General features: G+C 47.5%; 1 protein-coding gene across 2 annotated transcripts in view; it reads left to right on the top strand.

The window, feature by feature from the left end:
- The first annotated feature begins 8666 nt into the window (after positions 1-8666).
- LOC111144564 (acyl-CoA synthetase long chain family member 1) overlaps positions 8667-21537 on the top strand; it is a 65142-nt gene continuing 52271 nt past the window's right edge. Inside the window, exon 1 of one of the 2 annotated variants that reach the window (XM_022498902.1) lies at positions 8667-8770. The gene's annotated coding sequence lies outside the window, so the exon portion shown is untranslated. Of the gene's footprint in view, positions 8771-21134; positions 21164-21537 lie in introns of those variants that run through there. The other variant, XM_022498903.1, reaches the window with a different exon arrangement.

Below are 21537 nucleotides of genomic sequence, written 5' to 3'. Positions count from 1 at the left end.
CATTCATTCACATTCGGACCGTTGCCAGTTTCCTGGAGGAAGGTTCTATTCTGCCAGCCTCTAGTGTTGGTCAATGGGCTGCAAATTGTAAGGAAGTTTTACTTGATTTACATTTCCTTCTACCTTTGTTTCCCGCAGTACTTTGGATGGGAGGCTGATGGTAGGGCTCCAGGAAATTGAATCTTGGGGGTCTATCAACCCAACTTCCAGAGACCTGTAAGAATGGTTTTTTCTTCTAAATCACTGATAGAGACTCGGGTCTTGCAGGACTGTGATCGCTGTTAGTTAACCATTTATTTTCTCCTTTCCTGAGTTTCAGGGCAGCTGGGAGTGACCGAGGAATGTCACACAGATCCCATAGATCCCACCTGTTGCCCGGGGGTGTTGTGGGGTGTCAGCCTGTGCTTTGCCCTCACTTGGCTTTCCGCTCCCTCATCAATATCACTTAAATTGTCTTCTTGAACCATTTTTTTTTAAATTGCTAAGGGGCAGAGACCAGCCTTGAACTTAGATCTTTATAATCCCCCTTTGAATACTTTTTCTATTCCATCTGAGGCTCTTAACCTAGGGATCCTCGGACACCCACAGACAGCATATGATAAACAGACAGCGTATGATAAACACTTAGGAAGTGAAGATCCATAGCGTTCATCAGATTCTCAGGGTGGGCCGTGGCAGCCTCCAGAAGGCGGAGGCGTGGGCTTGGGGCAGCGTTCAGTGGCAGGGCTGGTGCAGTGGGGATGAAGGAGAAGCCCCAGCGGATCGAAGGGAGGCTGCGTGTTGCTTCATTCACCCAGTTTCAACACCTCTCAGAGCTGATGTGCCAACCCTAGGGGGGGTTACCAGTGTCCTTTCCCCAGGAACTGGGGTGAGCAACGATCTGGTCCAAGTCCCCTGCACTCCCCGTGGTATTTTCAGCCACATTCTATTCACTGAGAGAAACTTAAAATACTGCTGGGTGTTGTGGGCCTGCCACATAATATTTCCTTGTTGGTGGTGGCAGGTGGGGGTAGGGGGCTGGGGGGGGCGGTAGGAGGGTGGGAGAGGCCCCAGGGACCAGGGCTGGGCCTCCACTGACCACTCTCCCAAGCATGTGGTAAGGGAACAGCATTGCGACCTGAGAGGAGAGGGAAGGACTAGAGATAACAACTGATGAATTACATACTAAATCTAATTTTCCTCCGGACCTCTAGGCCACAGGCCTTCCTGAGTATAACTAGAATGGGCATTTGAAACAGTTTTTATTCATTTACAGGAATCTGCAGAGTACTCCGGCTACTATCAGGCATAGGAAGGGGGGAATCTGTGTGAAATCAGGGAGAATCACGCACATTCTGTCCATGTGCGTGTTACACAAACAGGTAATCACAACAGAATGTGACAAGTCCTACGATGGAAACATTGCAAAGAGCCATGGGAGCACCTCCAGAGGAAAGAACAATTACACTTGGGGAATGAGAAGCTGTTCTATTGGAGGTGGCAGAGCTGTTCCGTTGAATAAATGGGTATCGAGTGTCCAGTGTTGCATTGACAGGAGGGTAGGAGATGGCTAGACACAGAATGTCTGCTGTCAGGGAGCTCAAAGCCAGGCCCATGGGCCTCAAAGCACAGAAGGGACAATCTGTTAGTTACAACAGGTCACACATCCTATGTGCAGGCTAGCACAGCTCTGTGGACAACACATTGTGTGTGTGTGTGTGTGTGTGTGTGTCCGTGTGTGTGTCCTGAAGAAAGGGACGCCTGAATTAGGTTTTGGATGATAAATAAGACTTTACAGGGTTGCAGGTAGAAAGAAGCATAAGCTACAAAGGCTTTCCGAAGAGAAGCAAAAGCAATAGTATTTATCGAGCTCCGTACTAGGTACTGAGTGCTTCGCAGACATTATCTCACAGGGCAACTCACCACCCTGGCCCTGCTTTTTTTCTTAAACAAAATCCTTTCTTGGATCCAAGATGACCCTTGGTCCCCAAAAGGCCCAGCATACTCCAATTATATCTATCCCTCTGTCTATCTCTATCTATCTATCTATCTATCTATCTATCTATCATCTGCCTGTCTGTCCAGATCTATCCCAGTGTCTATTCAGGAATCAGACAAAGGATTGTATTTAATTTTTTTTTTAAAGATTTTATTTATTTATTTGGCAGAGACCAGCAAGAGAGGGAACTCAAGCAGGGGGAGTGGGAGGGAGTGAAGCAGGCTTCCTGCCAAGCAGGGAGCCCGATGCAGGGCTTGATCCCAGGACTCTGGGATCAGGATCTGCACCGAAGGCAGACACTTAACTACTGAGCCACCCAGGCGCCCTGGGATTTTATTTTCTTAAGAAATTATGGTTTTCCCCTTCTTCTTCTTCTTCTTCTTTTTTTTTTTTTTAAATTTTCTTCTAATAAGCAGAAAACATACTCTCAGCAGTGTTGGCTTCTGTATTCCTCTATTAGGTCAGTGGAGGGATTATTGAACAAAGAGAGAACGCAATGTTTGGAAGGCAGGGGCGTGATTAATATTTAAGTACTCTGAAAGGAGCTCTCTTGGTGATATATTTCATCTTGTCACTCTAAACTGTTTAAAGGGACACTCCAGGTTTTAAAGCAGAAATGCTTATTTTAATCAGAGCATCAGTGGCTATGAATTGGGAACTTTAGTTTGATAAACGGTGCTGGCTTACTGAAGTTTAAGGAAGGCTAGACCCGCCAGGAATGCTCAAAGGTAGAAACTCTTAGGGAAACAGTATATACCAGCACTATCCATTGAACTGGATAGTCATACATGTTTTAAAATTGATCAAGGCTAAACTCACAAAAGCCTGGTTTTTCCTGTAAAAACCCTATTTCTTCTGTGAAAACAGAGGGAGCACAGGACTGCAATCTCTGGAGGAATGGGGAGGGAGAAAAGGCATCACGACTCTATATTCTTTAGAATGAAGAATATTTTATTTACTTTGGTCAAAAGAGTGGAGGGCCTGATTCCTTCCTCTTTGAACTCTACTATTTTCTTTCTTTATTTTTTTTTTAAGATTTTATTTATTTATTTGACAGACAGAGATCACAAGTAGGCAGAGAGGCAGGCAGAGAGAGAGAGGGGGAAGCAGGCTCCCTGCTGAGCAGAGAGCCCAACGTGGGGCTTGATCCCAGGACCCGGGGATCATGACCTGAGCCGAAGGCAGAGGCTTAACCCACTGAGCCACCCAGGCGCCCCTGAACTCTACTATTTTCAAACTTTATCCATACCAACTTGAACTTTCCCTCCAGTCCCAGAGAAAGGTCTTTCCTCTGCTAGAAGCTAATGACTTCTGCTTTCCAAAACATTTGCCTCTCATCTCCTTAAGCATTGGGGGAGGGGGGGGGTCCCTCCACCAACAAAGCTACAAAGTAAATATTCTTAAACTCTATGTTCACTTCAGCTAATATGTTTCTTCTCTACTTTCTTAAATTGAGATCGATTGACATATAACATATTAGTTTCAGGTGTACAGTGTAATGATTGACATATAACATATATTAGTTTCAGGTGTACAGTGTAATGATTCGATATATGTATATTATGATATGATCACCCTAATAAATCTTTAACATCCATCGCTACTACTATATTTTGTGTATTCTTATATGCATATTTTTTTTCCAGATTTTTTGCAACATGGTCACCGTAGTTCCCCTCTGAATTGATGTCCTTGGGTAATCCTTTCCCACATGGATACTTGACTTGGTCATGTGGCTTTCTTGGGCCAATGGAATGGCGGCAAACAGGGCATCTGAAAAGCAGTTGCACATCAGGGCTTGTCCCCTTTGCTGAGCTTGGAGCCCTGAGCCCACCATTTTAGCACACATGAACTAGCTCCCTGGAGTGGGCACCTGGAAGAGAACTAAGGGACCCCAGCAAACAGCCTGACGACCAAGTGACTGAGGCCATTCTCGAACCATCCAGCTCATCTAACTACTGGCTGATTGGTGGCAAGAGAGAGAGCGAGCTCAGGAGAGACCAGCAGAGGAACTACCTGGTTGAACCCAGCCCATGTGCCCAGCCACAGAACTGTGAGCTAATAAATGGTCGTTATGTTAAGCCACTAAGTTTTTTTTTTCTTTTTTAAAAATTTATTTATTTATTTATTTGTGAGAGAAAGAGAGAACGAGAGGAGAGCACAAGCAGTGGAGAGTGGGGGGAAGACAGGGAGAAGCAGACACCCCACTGAGCACGGAGCCCGATGCAGGTGCTTGATTCCAGGACCTTGGGATCATGACCAAGCGGAAGACAGACATTTAGCCGCTAAGGTTTAAGGTGATTTGTTACGCAGTAAAAGCCAAGCAGTATAGGGTTCATCTCTCAACTGTGATGTTGCAAATATAATGTGGAACATTTTTTTTTTCCTTCTCAGAGATAGATATGATAATGGATAATGGTGCAACTTACAAAGGATTATGATTTACATCGGTTGCCCTAGGATATCACACTCACTCGGCAGATAAGAATGCTAGGGATTAACAGTGCCTGGATGGTTCAGTAGTTTAAGCGTCTGCCTTCAGCTCAGGTCATGATCTCTGGGTCCTGCCATGGAGCCCCGCATGGAGACAGGTGTCAGGCTTCTTGCTTGGTGGGGAGTCTGCTTCCCCCATCTTCCTTCGACCCCTCCCCCTGCTCATTCTCTCTCTCTAATAAATAAATAAAAATCGTTAAAAAAAAAAAAAAGAAAGAAAGAAAGAAAGAAAGAAAGAAAGAAAGAAAGAAAGAGAAAAGCTAGGGATTAGAGGTTTTTTTACCCAAGGTCTGGGACCAGTAAGTTGTGGAATTTGAATCCAAGCAGTCTGACTCTAAGGCTTTGCTCTTAATCTGCAAGTATTTCCACCCAGCAGGACAGGAGCCTCAGAGAGCCCTTGGGAGCCTCCCAGTGGGAAGAGGGGTACACCCGTGGAGGTTACTGGCTAGAGAGCTGTAGACTAACTCTCCTCATAAAGTTAATGAAGTCAGAGGATCAAGTGCATGGCAGCAATAAAAGGGGCGTGGGAGAAGGGAGGACTATGGCTTCAATGAGGGCCACTGGAGACTATGTGATAATCACCAGTAGTTATAGAACAGTGTCAGTTTGGTGGAAACATCCTTTTTCCCTATTGCTGGAAGCCCAGCAAATCTGAGATTAATGGCATACAGTCCCGCTTTCTAGACACTAACAGTTTCATGGGGGAGAGGGATATATGCCTAACGCAGATGTAGCCTCAAAAGAGACTGAGTGAGAAGCACCCAGCCACTGATGCCAACTCTTTCTTTAGCCATCCTGGAATTAAAAGCACATTGACCACTATTAATGGATGTGGCTATCCTGAAGATGACCATGTTCAAAATCGGTAGATACAGAAGATCAATAATAGTGACAATTCTGCTGCTGGCAATCACAAGTGGGAGCTGTGGAGACAAGATCATTGTCAACCTGTCCCTCAGCTTGTCCCCAAAAGGACCTTGACTCTGTTTAGCTTCTCCAGAAGATGGATCAATTGGTGTTCGATAGCCGAAGTTAGGCAAATATCTATACCTGTTCTCTTTTACAGAAAAACTTTTATTCCAAGAATATTAAGTTTTGCCTTCTGGGTAAAATAAGGACCAGCTATGAAAGAATTAAATACCAAAACAGGAAGTAACAGTTAGTTTACCCTTTACACATTCTTCCAGAAGGAGTCATTGTTCTCAGAACACTGCTTCGACTCATGCTACTCTGCCGTAAGAACACTCAAAATTGTTAATCATTTGGTATGATCCCTATACACAGAAAGTTTGAGGACTTTACCCAGTTTTTCTCAGGGTCAAGGTGTGGATCAACTTCTTACCTACCATATGATTTTGGGGATGGTTTCTGACTCATGAATGCTACTGTAGGTTGAATTATTTGGTACCTGAAAACTGCAGCCGTGACATATTTCTGATGTTACAGTTCATATTACAAGTAAAACAACATTAGTGACTTACAATCTTTGCCACACACACACACACACACACACACACACACAAAATCTAGCCAGAGTTAGCCAGAGTTAGCCAGGATCTAGCCAGAGTTAGCCACAGCATTTTAATCAAGCCAATATGGGACTGAGAACAACTAATCAGAGACTTAAATTTCCATTAGATTTGCTCCGTTGCGACACCCAATTGGCTTTTGTTCGGGTGGCTACAGAAATGTTTGGTTAAAAAAGAAGATGGAAAAGGGACTTACGTCTGTGTTCCTACATCTTTCCAAGTCACAAAATGGAGCCCCCAACCATGGAGCTTGGAATGTTCATTTAATGAGAAAACTAAGGTGATGGGCTGACACCCTCCTAAGGTGGGTGCCATTATTCCTGTCTTACAGAGGAAGAGAGGGGGCTTAGCCAATGTTTTTAACCACTGTGCAGTTCTGCCTGCCTTCAATGTCTTTATTTCATGGTCATGGAACAACCCCATACGTTGTGAAACTTTTTGAAATGATTAAGGAGATAAATTTTTTGTTTTTGTTTTGTTTTTAAGTGTTAGCTATGAAAGAGACCTGAGGAATTATTTAGTCTAGTCCCCTTTTTCCAGAGGAGAAACCTGAACTTGCTTCCTTCCCTATGTCATACAGTGACTTTACCAGAGAGAGTAGGAATTGAGATATAATTCCTGATTGTGTGCCTTTCTCATTCTCAGGGATCAGTTACCTGCATTAGGGCTAGAAACCAAGGAAGAGCCAACCGACGAGGAAAAAAGGGTCTTGGAGGAGGAAGTGATAGGGAAGTTAGTCAGTGACAGCTGTCATACGTTGTGGGTTGAATTGCATCCCCTCCTCTCCCCAGATTTATTTGTTGAAGTCTTAACTCCCAAGTAGATAGGGCCTTCACAGAGGTCATCAAATTAATGCCCTTACTGTGAACTCTGATCCAATATGACTGATGTCCTCATAAGAAGACATGTGGAAAAACCGGGTGAGGAGACCAGGGAAAAGACAGCTTTCTCCAAGCCAAAGAGAGATGCCTGAAGCAGATTCTTCCCTTGCTGCCCTCAGAAGGAACCAACCCTAGCCCACACCTTCATTTTGAAATTCCAGCCTCTGGGACTCTGAGTCAATAAATTTATGTTGTGTAAGCTACCTGGTTTGTGATAGTTGTAATGGCAGCTCTGACAAACCACTACAGCAGAGAACTTTGAAGGGCATAAGGAGGGGCTGAAGGACTGGTTGGAGAAGCAAGAGAAAAAAGAAGAGGCTATGAGTGATGAAATCACAGGTGAGGAGGAAGAGATCTGATTAGAGAAACCAAGGATTAGCCAAGTGGAAACCAACAGAAAGGAAAGTGGAGCCCATTTTTAATCTTAGAGAGTCTGTGCGTAGAGGGAGGTCTTGGAGTCCTGTGCTGCTGCAGAGGCCACTGGAGCGTGGGTTGCCCTCGCCATCACTGTCCTATAGTGCCTGGCACACTTTGGGAGGAAGGTCCCCGGGATATTACTTGCTCGAGTCAACTTGATATGCTTGAGACCACCTCCAGCGAGCACGGCTCGCAAAAACGTAAGGACAAAGTGTGGTCCAGTGGTTATTATGGGCGTGCTCTGGAAGCAGACTGCATGAGTTCCAAGTGCGGTTTTGCCTGCAGTAGCATTCAACCTCTGTGCCTCAGTTTCTCCCTCATCTGTGAAAGGAGAATCATGTCAGCATCCACCTCATAGGGTTATGATGAAGATTCAAGGAGATAACGTGTGTGAACTGTTTCAGTACACTGTAGCTGTTGTTTTCAGAGGGGTTTATCATCACAATAATGCCTTTCATGCTGCAAATTTAAAGAAGTACTAGATAGCAGCTCTCCTCCCAATACCAGGCGCAAGCACCCCTGTAACCCGAACCACTGTTATTAGAGGTTAAGGACACTGGCAGACCTCAGGTGCTGGGAGGAAAAATAACATTTGGGATAGGACCTGAAGAAGTTCATGTCAAATGGGCATTGCACAGATGCAGAACCCCTCAAAACCCCAGCCAGGGCTGAATAGGAGATAGAGGCCTCAAGAACTTGGCAGGTGGATATTGTCCTTGAGTAACATTGGATCTGTATTCTGCTGTAACTAGACCAGTATGATAGGTCCGGAGTTGCTTCACGACCAAGACATTGCAAAGTCCAGACGAGTCTTTCCTGCCAGGGACTGTGGCAAAATCCCATGTGGGGACCGTGGTGAAATCGGGTACAAAGGGGCTCCGCAAGTGAGTGTCAAAAAAAAGAAAATAGGCCAGGGAAGCTCCCCACCCCGCCCCGGGTCTCTGCCTATAGAGAAACCCCGATCGCCAAAAGTCAGCAAGGCAGGCAACTGGGAGGGGAGGACGCAAAAGGGCGTCTTCCGGTCCCCATGGCAACGGGACCCCAGAGCTGGCCGGGCTTCTATGCTGAGACTCTGTGATACACCCTTCGCCCTTCCACAGGTTCGCTATGAAATGGAAGGCAGGCGAAGCGACTCCTGCTGAATTTGCTCGTCGCCTCCCTGCACCCGCCCGCACGCAGCCAGGTTTGGGCTCCTCCCGCGGGGAGGCAGGCAGGCGCACGTCGGAGGCGGGACTTGCTGGCGGAGGCGGGGCTTGAGGACGGGGCGGGGCGGGGCGGGGCGGGGCAGGGCGGGGCTGGGCGGGCGCTGCTGGCGCACCGGCGAGCGGCTTGGCTCGGCGGCGGAGGAGGCTGGGGCGCAGCCAGGGAGCCGCGGCTCTACGGCGGCGCCCTTAAATAGCATCCGAGCGGGCGCTGAACAGGCAGTGGGCTGTAGTGACAGCTGGCGGCATAGCGGCCGGCCAGCCGAGGAGGTGAGTGCTCTTGCCGAGGGGAGCCGCGTCCTTTCCGGCTGCGGCGCCGATGGTCTCGGTGGAGGCGCGGGGGCTCAGGCTGCCCCGCCGCCCCAAGCCCGGGAGGCGGCGGCCGCCGCGGAGACGCGTGAGCCTCCCCTCGGCTCCCGGGGCCGTTCTGCTTTTCCGGCCTCTGCCCTCGGCTCCTCTTTCCGCGGTGGCAGAGGCCTTCGGGCCGCTTCCTGTGCCTGAGCCGGGGATGCCCGGGCTGCGCGGGAGCGGGGCTGGTGCGCGGCGGGGTCCGGGTGACGCGCGCCGCGCGGGACCGGCCTCTCGTTTGTGTGGCGGCGGGGACCGGCCCGGCCCGGAAGGCGGACCCCGAGCTTCACATACCAGGGATGATCTCGCGGGGCTGGGACCGGTGGTCTCTCGGCCACGGGTGTCCTTCCTGGCCCCGTGGCAGGGTTTTTGAGGCGCTCTCGGACCGCGCCTGGAAGCACGGCGCCGGACGGTCCTGCTACCGCGGCGTGACAGTGGCCCCTGCGCGGAGCGCTTGCGGAAAGGTCAAAGGCAGCATCCAAAAGCATCCAATTTGCCAAGTGTAGAAATTCTCGCGGTGTCTCCAGAGTGCCCATAGCCGCTGCACACAGCGGTGTGGGAGTCATTGATGTACGAAGCCTGATGTTTTGAAATTAGGAAGCAGAAATGATGCCTTATCTCCTTGCGGCGTAAACAGAGAGTGGTGGTAAATGGCTTGAATGGACACGTGGTCGGACCTAGAGAGAAGACACTGATCAGTGTGTGTGTTAGAATTTCAGACCCCTTTCCCGATCCGCCTACCTTCAAGGTTATGGAGCTTAATTAAGACCATTATAAGTCTTAATTGTCTTTGTCTTTTAAAGTTAACACTTTTAAGCATCTTCTTGGTGCAGGAGTATCCGAAGTGCCCCCCAACAGTCAATATCCTTCCTTTTATTTACTTATTTATTTATTTTTGTCATTGCTTAGCATGAGAAAAACATGAAATCTCACAATTTCTGACACAAATTTCCCCTGTGATTACCTCAGTGTAAACAGTTATTTGCTTAACACAAACAAAAATTTCTGGTTGATTCTGCACTTTCAAGTGGAGATGGCAGCTTAGATTGGCGGATGAGTGGGGTTGAGGAGGTCGAACTCTTTAGAGGAAATTTTGCTTGCCAACATGGTGGAGTGGGTGTTTGGAGGCGTTCTTTCTAGTCCTTACTCAACTGGGAGAATCCCTTCCCAGTCTGAAACTTGACTCCTTACTTGTGAAAGGACGGCATTAGGCTTGAAGCCTTTCATGAGCTAAGATTCTATGACTGGAAAAAGACAATCCTTAAAAGCAAACCTCATACCTACCTTCCTCACTTAAATGATGTAAACATATCATAGGCCATATATTATACACCTCTGTTTTTTGCATTTACTGTAAACAGAGAAGCCTTTTTTTTTTTTAATCACCCTTCCCTCGCAATTATAAGCATTTTGACCTATTTCCTTCCTGTCTATGTTATGCATATTTTGACAGTAATTTTATTATTATTGCTGGCAGCCTGACTAGAAAGAGATCTCTGGGCTTTTTGATTTGGGACATTTGAGAGAAAGCTACTTGGGACAAATGCAGGTAGGGACTGGTTTCTGTTTGTATCAGAGAGGCAGAGTTTTCATGGCTCTCTCTCTTCTGAATGGAGTTTGAAAGAACTCAAAGTGTCCTAGCATGCCACAGTGTCATGTCTCATGTCCAGGCTTTACCACATCTTTTGTTTTTGAGGTAGCATGTTGTGGAAAATGGACCTGTTCAGAGGAGGGGCTGGGGAAAGATCAGACTGTTTTGTTACAGCTGGGGATTTCTCCTCTCTCTCTTCAAGTTTCACTTTTCTGGAAAGAGCAAGACTGCAAAATACTCGTAATTTCTGGATGTTGACACTCAGGAACCTGAGATGAATATATAATTTTTAAGGTCAGCTGCTGAATTTATTGCGCAACTTGCCCCATAAAGCATCTGTCCATTATTCTTTGGCACTTACTCTCTCTTATATCCAAATTCTGTTGAGTTAGGATCCATTAACAATGTTTTATGAACAGTATTGTTTGGATGATGCAATGGGTTAGACTCTTGTGTTCAAAAATACAGAAGAACTTCCTTTAAGGCAGCTCCAAGCTGTTGGTATCTTATGGCCTAACTGGAAACCGTGGTCTTCAAGCCTTGCTCTCTCACGGGCAGGTCAGTCAGAGGAGGTAGGCTGAAGGTGCCAGAGGTTTTTACTGTAGGTTGTCACAGCGGTGGGCAGACAAACATCTTAGGGTCACTTTTCTTTGACATTCATGCCTAGAGGTTGCATCTCTGAACAGAGCTGATCTGAAGCTGCCAGGGGTTGAGTTTAGTTTTAAATATTGTCGTACTTAAAGGGGCTCTGAGAGCTTTTTTTTTTTTTTTTTAAAGATTTTATTTATTTATTTGAAAGAGAGAGATAGAGAGCATGAGTAGGGAGAGTGGCTGGGAAGAAGTGGACTCCCCACTGAGCAGGGAGCCCCCACCTGGACACCTGGGGACCTAGGGATCTGGGGCTGGATTCCAGGACCCTGGGATCATGACCTGAGCCCTAGGCAGACGCTTAACTGACTGAGCCACCCAGGTGCCCCTCTCTGAGAGCTTTTAAAGAAACCCAAGTTTGTAAAGCTTACGAACTAGAATAGAAGCAGTTTTACCAGTGTTTCTGGCTGCAACTCAGAAATGATCATTTTATCCCCAGTTCCTTAACTAAAATGGGGAATGACAGACAGCTCATAGGAATTTCTAGTTTGTGGAAGCCCAAAGTGATACAGAATTGTGAAAAAATTGACCAGACCACAAGGATAAGAGAAAACTATTGTGTAGTCTGTGTTAGGTTACTTTTTCTGCCTTTTTTACATCCTCACATTCAGAAGTTCTTGACTGAGTTGTAACCTTTGTGGAATCAAGAGGGGACAACGAAATATGGAACGAGCCTTGCTTGAAACATGGCTGGCTTGGATAGAGGGCACATTCTTTGGACAAAAGCCGAAGTGGAGGTGAGCGCTCTGTTGCCCTGTGCTGCCTGCTTGGGAGAATGCCTGTGGCTGGAGGGAAATGTCTTGTTTGCAAAATCTAAGATTTCAAAACTGGTAGCTCTGTGTAGGTACCTGGCCTAATTCTCTTCATGAGTTAGTTGCCAGTCTTCAAGTTTTACTTGAAAACTAATACCTAAGTCAAATGATATACCTTAGAAAACCTATATATGTATGTGTGTGTGTATATGAATATAAAATATAAAATTATAATTTTAAAAAGTGTATATAGTATGTAAATATGAAAGTATAGTAGAAATGTATGCTTTTGTTACAGAATTATATTAAAATAGGAATATATATTATATGTTTTTTATATTATAATAGGAATCTATGCTTATAGAAAATTTGGGAGCTCTTAAAAAATAGTCTTCAAGAGAATAAATGCTGTTCACATTTTTGTGCATTTCCTTTTTGTGTTTTTCTAAACAATTGCTTTTTTTACTTTGAGCATATAGTTTTAATTGAAGATAAAAATTTTTTTTCAAGATTTTATTTATTTACTTGACAGAGAGAGAGGGAACACAAGGAGGGGAAGCGAGAGAGAGGAGGAAGCAGGCTCCCTGCTGAGCTGGGAGCCCGATGCAGGGCTCGATCCCAGGACTCTGGGATCATGACCTGAGCCACAGACAGACACTTAATGACTGAGTCACCGAGGCACCCCAAATATAAAAATTTTGTTAACTTAATTTTAATCACGTAAGTTATATTGTGAACATTTTTCCATGTTGTTGCCTGCTCCTCAAAAAATCACCTTTGAGGATGACTGCATAATGTGGTATATGGGATATGTCCCAATTCATTTACCCTTTTCCTATCGTTGGATATATTTTTAAAAAATATTTATTTATTTTAGAGAGAGAGAGAGAGAGGGCACATGTGTGTGGGGGTGAGGCAGAAAGGACAGAACGGGAGGGAGAGAATCCTTAATTAGACTCCCTGCTGAGTACCAAACCCAACATGGGACTTGATCCCAGGGCCTCGAGATCATGACCTGAGCTGAAATCAAGAGTTGGATGCTGAATTGCCTGAGCCACCCAGGGGCCCCTATTGTTGAATATTTAAGAATAACTATTTTAGGACAGTTTGCCAAGCTTCTCATATATTTAAATGTATCTTTTTAAGAAATGAGGGCATGTTCTCTAAAACTGTTGGAATGGACAGTGATTTGAAAATTATTTTTGTTCGTGAATGGTTTTAACGGACTTTGGGGTTCATGTGTTCTAGTCAGAAGCTGTCGAAATAAGGATTTCATGGTCTGGAAAGAGAAATGGAAAAAATAGGGCATCAGAGGAGGAAATGTGGATTGCTGTTTATACCATTTCCTCATTCTGGAAGGCCTTCCGATAAATGTATTATCTGTCCATATGCACAGTTTTGGCTGCAAAAGAAATGGGTACTTTCCCCCTCAGGTTTGTTATGAGAGAAATGTCTGTAGAGCTAAGGCCCAAATACCTCAAATACCGTTTATTCTTTTAACAACTAGAGTAAAAAGAAAGTTGCTACAGAGACTAGTTTCTGCCTCAAGGCTCAGCTGTCACCTACAAAGCAGGGCAGTGTCAGATGACTAACCTTGTGGCCCCAGCCCGGGCAGGGGCAGGCTCAGGACAGGAGAGGTGGTGATAACAGCCAACCTCGCCAGGCCCTGTCCTCAGTGCTTCTCAGGTGCTGACTCGGTTAAGCCTCCCAACAGCCCTGCAAAGTAAGTCCTGCTATTATCCCTGTTTTACAAAGGATATAGAAATAGGTGCAGGGATTAAGTCGCCCACACTGGGATTTGAAAGTGCACGGGTAGTCAGGCTTCAGGGTCAGAGCTCCTAATTAATTGGCTCCGCAGCCTCTGAAGACCTTGAAACGTTCTTGGTCCAGGGAGTGTCTGGAAAGTTCCAGGTTACCCAGCTAGTGGTGAGAGACTGAGAACAGTCTCCATGTCACTGCCCCTTGCTATTTCCCTGTCTCATTTTTACACTCGGTCTCAGACCACCAGAGTGCTGAAAAGGACAACAAATTTTGGTTCAACTCAGTTTAGTGAGTAGCAGGATCACTGGCTAAGCAGCTTGACTTTCTAGAGAATTAAAGAGTAAAAGGCTGTGCCTGCTCTGGAAGTTGGTCTCCTAAGACTGGTGAACCGTCGAGGCGCATGCTTAATGCATCAGGTGTGTGGAAGGAAGAGCTGCATGGCTGGGGCCAGGGACCCAGGCTTAGCAGAGCTGCTCAAGCCTCACTCACTGAGGGAAGTGCTCAGCCTCACCGTGGCACATAGATTTGCTTTCTGTGCATATCTTAGGGTACTTTTTACCAGAAACAGGCTTTCTCAGCATGTTTTAGACAAGAGAACAGAATTGTGCATTTTCAGGGTTTTAAGGCCCAGTGGTATCCTCTAGTGGGGAGGGCTGCCTTTTTTCTAGTACAGTTTTAGGCAGAACCCCAAGATAGCAAATAAAAGCAGGGCTGCCATGGTCGAAGGGGGCAAGGGTAGGGACCCCAGCGTAGGCACATTGCTTCGTCAGTCACCCTGGTCTGAGGGACTTCCCAGTGACCCCAGGCCCGCACAACACTGAAATAGCCTAATTTGCTCCCTTGGCAAACCTGGTGTTTAGGAGATGGGTGACTGAGCCCAGGTTACACAACCTGTGTTCCCCTCTGGCTATGACACACAGAGGAGTTTGTTCCCGGGCCTGTTCAGGGAATGACCAGATCTCGATGTACTCTCTGATTTGTGCCCTGCAATCGGCTTTTTTTAATTTACTCTCTCTACAGGGTTGCACAACACAAAGCCATTCTTCCATTTCCTCCTGGGCGTCACCGCCCAATCCATAGCCCCATCACCTCTGGTTTAGACAGCAGAGACCCTCTGTTTTAAAAAAAAAAAAAAAAAAAAAAAGAGAGGGGCGCCTGGGTGGCTCAGTGGGTTAAAGCCTCTGCCTTCAGCTCGGGTCATGATCTCAGGGTCCTGGGATTGAGCCCCGCATCGGGCTCTCTGCTCAGCAGGGAGCCTGCTTTTCCCCACTCTCTCTCTGCCTGCCTCTCTGCCTACTTGTGATCTCTCTCTGTCAAATAAATAAATAAAATCTTAAAAAAAAAAAGAGCGAGAGAGAGGGAGGGTGATTACTTTTCCTAATGCAGAACTCTGATTGAATCCCTCCCTTCTGCCCAGAAGGCTTCCAGGACTCCCTTTAGAAAGCCCCAAGTCTTCAGCCTGGCTCTCACGAGCTTCTAGAGTTTGCTTCCAGCTTGCTGTTTCCCTTGTCTCTCCCCAGCTACCACATCCTGGGACTTCTGGAAAGGCGGACTCTGGAAGCACAGGGTTGCATCAAGATCTCTGCCTTCCAAGAACGTTTCCATGAGCTCTCTCCTCTGCCTGACTGGCTTTCCTATGTCCTGGAAGGACCCCAGGGACCCTGTGCATTTAGCATGACCTGTCTGCGAGTCCTTATCGCACCCGCCTTCCTCAGAGCCTTGCTCCTTAGAGACTCCCGATCACTCACTGGAACCCCGGGCTGACAGTCAGCGAGCTGCGGTGTGCCAGCAGCCACGATGATGGTTCAGATGTGGAAACACTCCCATACTGAGTAGAAATAGCTGCCTCCTAAGGGCCCCCACCCCTAATTCTGATTCGGAAGAGTTCAAGCCTGGTTCATCCGGGGATCTCCTGAGCCTGTTGTGGGCCAGTGGCTTACTTCGTTCCCAGTTGGTTGACGCCTGGCTGTACTGGTTATTCATTGTTTGGAATAACTCCCCTCCCTCCCTCCTTCATTTGTCTTTCATGTGAACATACCTTGTTCCCTCACATAGGCTCCCCAGCTCCGTTCTAGGCTCTGGGCATTTAACAGACCTAGTCATTGTTATCTGTGAGTTTTCAGCATTTAACGTGGGACCTTACTGCGAGTGAGCACTTAATACCGTCTGATGGTTGGTTGAGACCAGGAGACGTTCCGATGGTCAGGTATAGAAGGGAGTCACTGGCTGACAAGAATATACTTTTAGATGTCCCAGGTTTGTGTATTATGGTTCTGGGCAAAGCTTCGATCTTGTAGGTAAGATCAAGGCATCAAAAATCACTAGACCAAAGCCTGAACTTTCATTGGGTTGAACTTAATGTCTGAGGTATCGTTTGCAGGGCACTTCCGGAGATTTTCACACAGCAGGTGGCTATAGGCTTTGTAGTGGGAAGAAGGCAGATCAGTGTCAAGTTCTAGATAATCTTACATAACTGTACTGTAGTCTTCATTTACCTGGTATTTCTACTTAAAACCATACCTTGTCTCTGTGCCACTAGTAAAATGGTCAAATAGCTGTTTGTTCCTTCTCTAGGGACAATTACCCACATTGTGCCTCCCGCAGGCTTCTGAGGTACCCCAGAACGGGGAGCTGGCAGGGAACTTGCCTGTCAAGCAGTCCAACCAGCCACCTCCCAGAGGCCAGAACCGTGGTCTAGAGAGGTGTGGCTGCGGGCCCAGAGACAGGCTCGACTTGGAAGCCAGAGCCAGCGTGTGTTTTCCTGATAGGGTTCAGAGATAAGCGCCATGGATCCCAGCACCTCTCTAGAGGGTAGGCTGGCTGAAGATCCTTGGCCCTTGAGGCAGGGGCTGAAGCCTGGGGCTCCCCAGGAGAGGCCTCAGAGGAGGCCAGCCTCTTAGTCGGCCGTGGCTCTGAGGCACTGATTCTCCTTCCTCTAGACTAGCTGGCCCAGTCCATTTGGGCTCTCATGCTTGCCCCGGCGACATCCCTGGCAAAGCCTGTCCTCTCCAGAACACTTCTTGCCCTCATGGGCAATGTTGAGTGTCTTTGTCTCCCTCTTGGGTGGGAAGTCTGTGTGTAGGCTTTCGCCCCAACTGGTAACGCTGCCCCCTAGTTGTGGCACACTTTTCAGGGGGCTCCAGTTAGCACTTTTATTTGTTTGTCTCCCATACTCAAGAACTGACAGAGACTCTGGCCAGGCAGGTGCCCGCAGAATTTGCGGGTACTGCTCTGTGATAGTCTCTAGAATGGAGCACACGTGCCCCGCGCCCCGAAGTGGGAAGACCACCCAGGGTGCAGAGTGGAGGCATTAGAACTTCTGCAGCTACTTACTTTTTAGGTTAAATTCATATATATATATTTTGCAATGTTCAGAAAATATTTGCGGATGTCTAGAGTTCATAGATGGCTGTATTAAGTACCCATTTCTTTATTATTCTGGATGCATTTTAAAAAGTTGAGAGAACCAGAAAATAACTCCTTTTTTGTACATCAGCATGGCAGGATACCTATAAATGCCATTAAAAAATAGAGAGAGAACTCAGTTTGTCAGTTAAGGGGGATCAAAACTGCTTTGCAAAACTAGGTTGTGGGCTGCCTGGGTGGCTCAGTGGGTTAAGCCTCTGCCTTCAGCTCAGGTAATGATCTCAGGGTCCTGGGATCAAGTCCCACATCAGGCTCTCTGCTAGGCAGGGAGCCTGCTTCATCCTCTCTCTCTCTCTCTCTCTACCTGTGATCTCTCTCTGTCAAATAAATAAAATCTTTAGGAAAAAAAAAAAACTAGGTTGTGACTCATGTTAATTTGGCCTTGTATGTCTGAAGAGTCATGTTAAATCCAGAGTATATTTTGACTTTGGACCAAAGCTTAACAATGTAGAAGCCTCATTAGGAAAAAGATTTTTTTTTATTTTTTTATTTCTTAAAGATTTTATTTATTTCTTTGAGAGAGAGAGAGCATGAGGAGGGGGAGGGGCAGAGGGAGAGGAAGAAGCAGGCTCCCCACTGAGCAGGGAGCCTGATGTTGGACTTGATCCCAGGTCCCTGAGACCATGACCTGAGCCAGAGGCGGACGCTTAACTGACTGAGCCCCCCAGGCGTCCCTAGGACAAAGGTTTTATTTTGTGTTTTATTTTTTATTTTATGCTGTGTCCCTCCCCGGAGGCTGGAGCAATGTTTGATGTAGAGTACATACACAGGAATATTCTCAGTTGAACATATGGACCTTCCCTTGGGTGACAATTAAAAATCACGCTGCACATGGCACTTAAGTCAATATTTAGGTTGGCTTTCTTTGTTGAGACCTGTAGTCAGACGGCAGGACGCAGGGATGGGTCAGTCAGCGTGACACCCCGCAGATCCGTTCACAGAGCTGCCCGAGCATCATGCTGGATGGACCTCCGAAGTGTCACCTGAATGAGATGATGTGTGGGATTTCTTGGAAATCATGTCTTTTGTTTTAATGGGTGTAAAATGAGACAATAGTCGTAAAACATTGATCCCGAATAAAGCTCAAGCTGAGATCAGGGGCACATCGTGCCTTCTTAAACTATTCTAATTACCTTTGAATCCATGTGGACATTTTCCTAATAAAATTTAAAAAAACACAAGGGGAAAATAGAGACCCCAGATTCGTGTCACTTTGCAAGTAGGTAACAGCCGGTGAGACCATCTCTTCTTCCTCCCCTTTGGAACATGGTGTCATTTTTCAGCAGTCCTCGCAACTTGCTGGGTGTGTTTTGTTTGCAGCTTCCCTGCGGCCCGCCGCCTTCTCTGGTAGTTACCTGAACTCTGGCTGTTATTCTAGCCCTTGTCCCTGGTTGTCACCAGGCCCCCACCCTTCCCTCCTCATACAATGAGCTTAATCCTTCAACCCTGTCTATGTCTCATGTGTCACTTCCTCCACCACCACCGAGGTCTCCCCCAGAGCTGACCACACGGAGAGGTCGCATCAGGGCCCCACGCTCTTCCAAGGCTCCGTTTGGTCTTGAGGAAGCCCACCGCGTAAGAATAATGGGAGGTTCCCTTCATCGCTGCTGTTTAGGAACACAGACAATTAAACAGTTAATTTCTGTGCTGAAATCCGTAGACACTGGAAAGCGTCCCCGTCCCTGGGTGGCTGGCCTTCCTCTGTGTGGGTGGAGGTCCGCCCGTGTTCTGTCTCCCACTTACCCGCACGGCTAAGCCCCTCGTCTAGTTTATCCGCCCCCCCCTGCAGCCCCGGCCTATTTTCAGAGGTGTAAGTAACTCGACCCAACCTTGTGTCCCTTCAGCTTTCTTAGCCAGGTCATTGCTATTTGATCATCGTGACCTCTGTGAGCAGCAAGGACTGGGCCTCGTTTTTCTCTGTCATCCGCATCAGGCCTCATCCTGCTGGGGACACGGGATGCTTGGCAGATGATGTCCCACTGCAGGGGGACGAGCTTCTGCAGCCAGCCAGGGCTCAGCGTGAACTGGTGGCATGACCGTGACCCTGGTTTGTGGCACCACGGTTCCTGACCAGCCAGCCGCCCCTGCCCCCGCCCGCCAGCCTGGGCTGGCTCTCAGGCTGTTGCCCCACCCCCACTGGTCTCTGCCTGCTCCCCTCCGCCTTCTGGAAGGCCCTGCCTCCACACCAGCCCATCTGTAGTGCTTTCTCCCTCCCGAAGTCCTCTACCACTCACTTCTTCAGTTTCTGTCTGGATAGTCGGATTAAATCTTTCCTGCAGGAGTGTTTGTTTTCACCGATACCCTAAACTCTTCAGAGGCAGAGGAAGCCCATGAGCACTGTGTCCTCGTGCTGTTGGCCTTCTGTCGGCCAGGGAGGAGGGAGAGTGGTTTTTTTCCCTGCGATTTTGTTCATTCGCGGTGGGACCTTTCTCAAAGGGACCCTTAGGTGGAAGTTGCCACATAGCTGGTCAGTGGCTGCACCAGTGTCCCACGCCGGGTGGACGGTGAGGGGGCTTCTGCCCCATCTGTCACTCTTCTAGAAGGCCCTAGGCCATTTTCTGGAGAGGTGGGAAATATGTATGTATGAGAAGAAATGAACTGACTTCGCCTAGTGATATCTTTTTCATCTCGAGAAATAAAAAAAAAAGTAATAACACAGCAAAGTACATAGACTAATAAAATCACAAAACAAATACCTAGGTGGTGTAGCATAGAAGTGACAGTTTTTAATGTAATGTTGCTTGTTGTCTTTCCGTGTCATACTGTCATCTGGAGTTTCTGGGTGGGGGTGGAATCTGTTATCAAGTCCCTGACTCAAGACAAGGCTGTGCGGCCATCTTCTGCTCTCTCTAGCATCGCCTTGGAGATGCTCCCTGGTGTTGGTGACAGAAGGAGGCTCACATTTCCTCTGTTCCCACCCTTTCTGGATCCCCTCTGAGGCCCACACAGGCAGCAGCTCAGCGGGCACAGCCAGTACCTAGAGCAATGAGGTTTTTGCCTCTGAGACCTCTGTTTTCTTGGACACAACATCTGAGGGGAACCTGGGACTTTTACGTACTTTCTCTGTGTGCAGTTTCTCAAACAAATGGGCCCCCCTTCCTGTCCTGGAGCCCTGAGTGGAGAGGAGTTCCTGCCTCGCGGGGTCCAGCCATGGCTATCATCAAAAGACGTTTGTCCTCTTTCCTAGTAAGTTCTTTCCCTCCCAGGAGGTGAAGCCTCCTGTCCCAGAGCTTGCTTTGTGGTTCATCGCAGGCCAGGAAGGTGGAGAGTCCGTTCTGAATTGTATCTCCTTCCCTAGCTCTTGTCAGAATAGGCTCTCCTTGTGTTGCCCTGTTCCCCAGACCGTGGTGTCATGTTCTTAACATGTGGTCCTCCAGACATAATTTGGGCTCCTGTGCCAGATGGCAGCTGAGGTCACGTGCCTTGTTGGATCCAGTGGGTGAGTGAGAAGCCGGACCTACTGAAGCCCCTTCTGTCTCCGTTCCTGCAGAAGGGTTGGGTTGGCCTAGCCGGCGGGTCTTATGTCCATCAGCTCAAGTGAGGCGACTAACCGAGGCCCATTCCGCCCACCCTGCCCCTTTCTCTAACTCGCAGCAGGAAATGGCCCTGCCTTGTCTTGGCTTCTGAGGACTCACTTAACAAAATTAAATCAATGTTTGAAGACCAGTGGAAAAATCTTGCTTCCCTTAGGAATTTTTTTTTTTTTTTTTTTTTAATGGAAATGTCTCCTCTTAAATCCGAGCCACCTCACGTCACCTGGAAGTCTTCGCTGGGCATGTGCAAACTGCAGTCACCATTCTCCCAAGTGGCTGTACGTGACAGATCTTCATATCTATGTTGAAGGGTGATGGAAGGAGAACTCTTCGGCTTTCTTTCCTCTGCCTTCCAGAGAATGCTGGGCAGGTCCTGCTTGTGGCATTCCTTACATCTCAGATGGCCGCCCACCCGCGGCCATGGGCGTTGCCATGGGCTCTCCTCCCTGCAGTCCCGCCGTTGCTCCCAGCAGCTCCTGGGAGGTTTCTCTGGATTCGAGGCTTCTCTTCTCTGCCCTAGGAGACTCTCTTCCAGAAGCTGGGTGCCAGCCTGGTGTCAGGACTCAAGCGTTTCTTCTGACATTTGCAGTTCTACTTAAGAAAGGTATTTGTCTGCTCTCTTCCCTTCCTTATGGGCAACCCTGATCTTTCAAAAGCGATCCACAGTCTCCTGTCTGAATATATGTCTACATGTCTGCTAAGGAGAGGAGAGGACCCTTGTCCTTTGATGACCTTGAGGTGACATTATACAGAAGTGCAACAGACTGGGCATTGGAGAACATCATGGGAAGATGGGCAGGAGAGTATTTTTTAAAAATAGCTTTAATTCAATGGTCTCCCACCTTTTCTCCCCCCTCGGCATCACTAGGTGGGGGTGCTTGCTTCCTTCTTGCACACGGGCTCCCAGCAGCTGCCACTGCTGCCGCAATGTGGGGTTTAGAGGGAGAATGCTAAAGTTTAGAAATAGTTGGAATACCT

This window comes from Enhydra lutris, unplaced genomic scaffold (assembly GCF_002288905.1).
Source record: "Enhydra lutris kenyoni isolate GAN:26980312 unplaced genomic scaffold, ASM228890v2 scaffoldscaffold11, whole genome shotgun sequence".
Taxonomy (NCBI): domain Eukaryota; kingdom Metazoa; phylum Chordata; class Mammalia; order Carnivora; family Mustelidae; genus Enhydra; species Enhydra lutris.
This window is presented reverse-complemented; position numbering and strand designations above follow the sequence as displayed.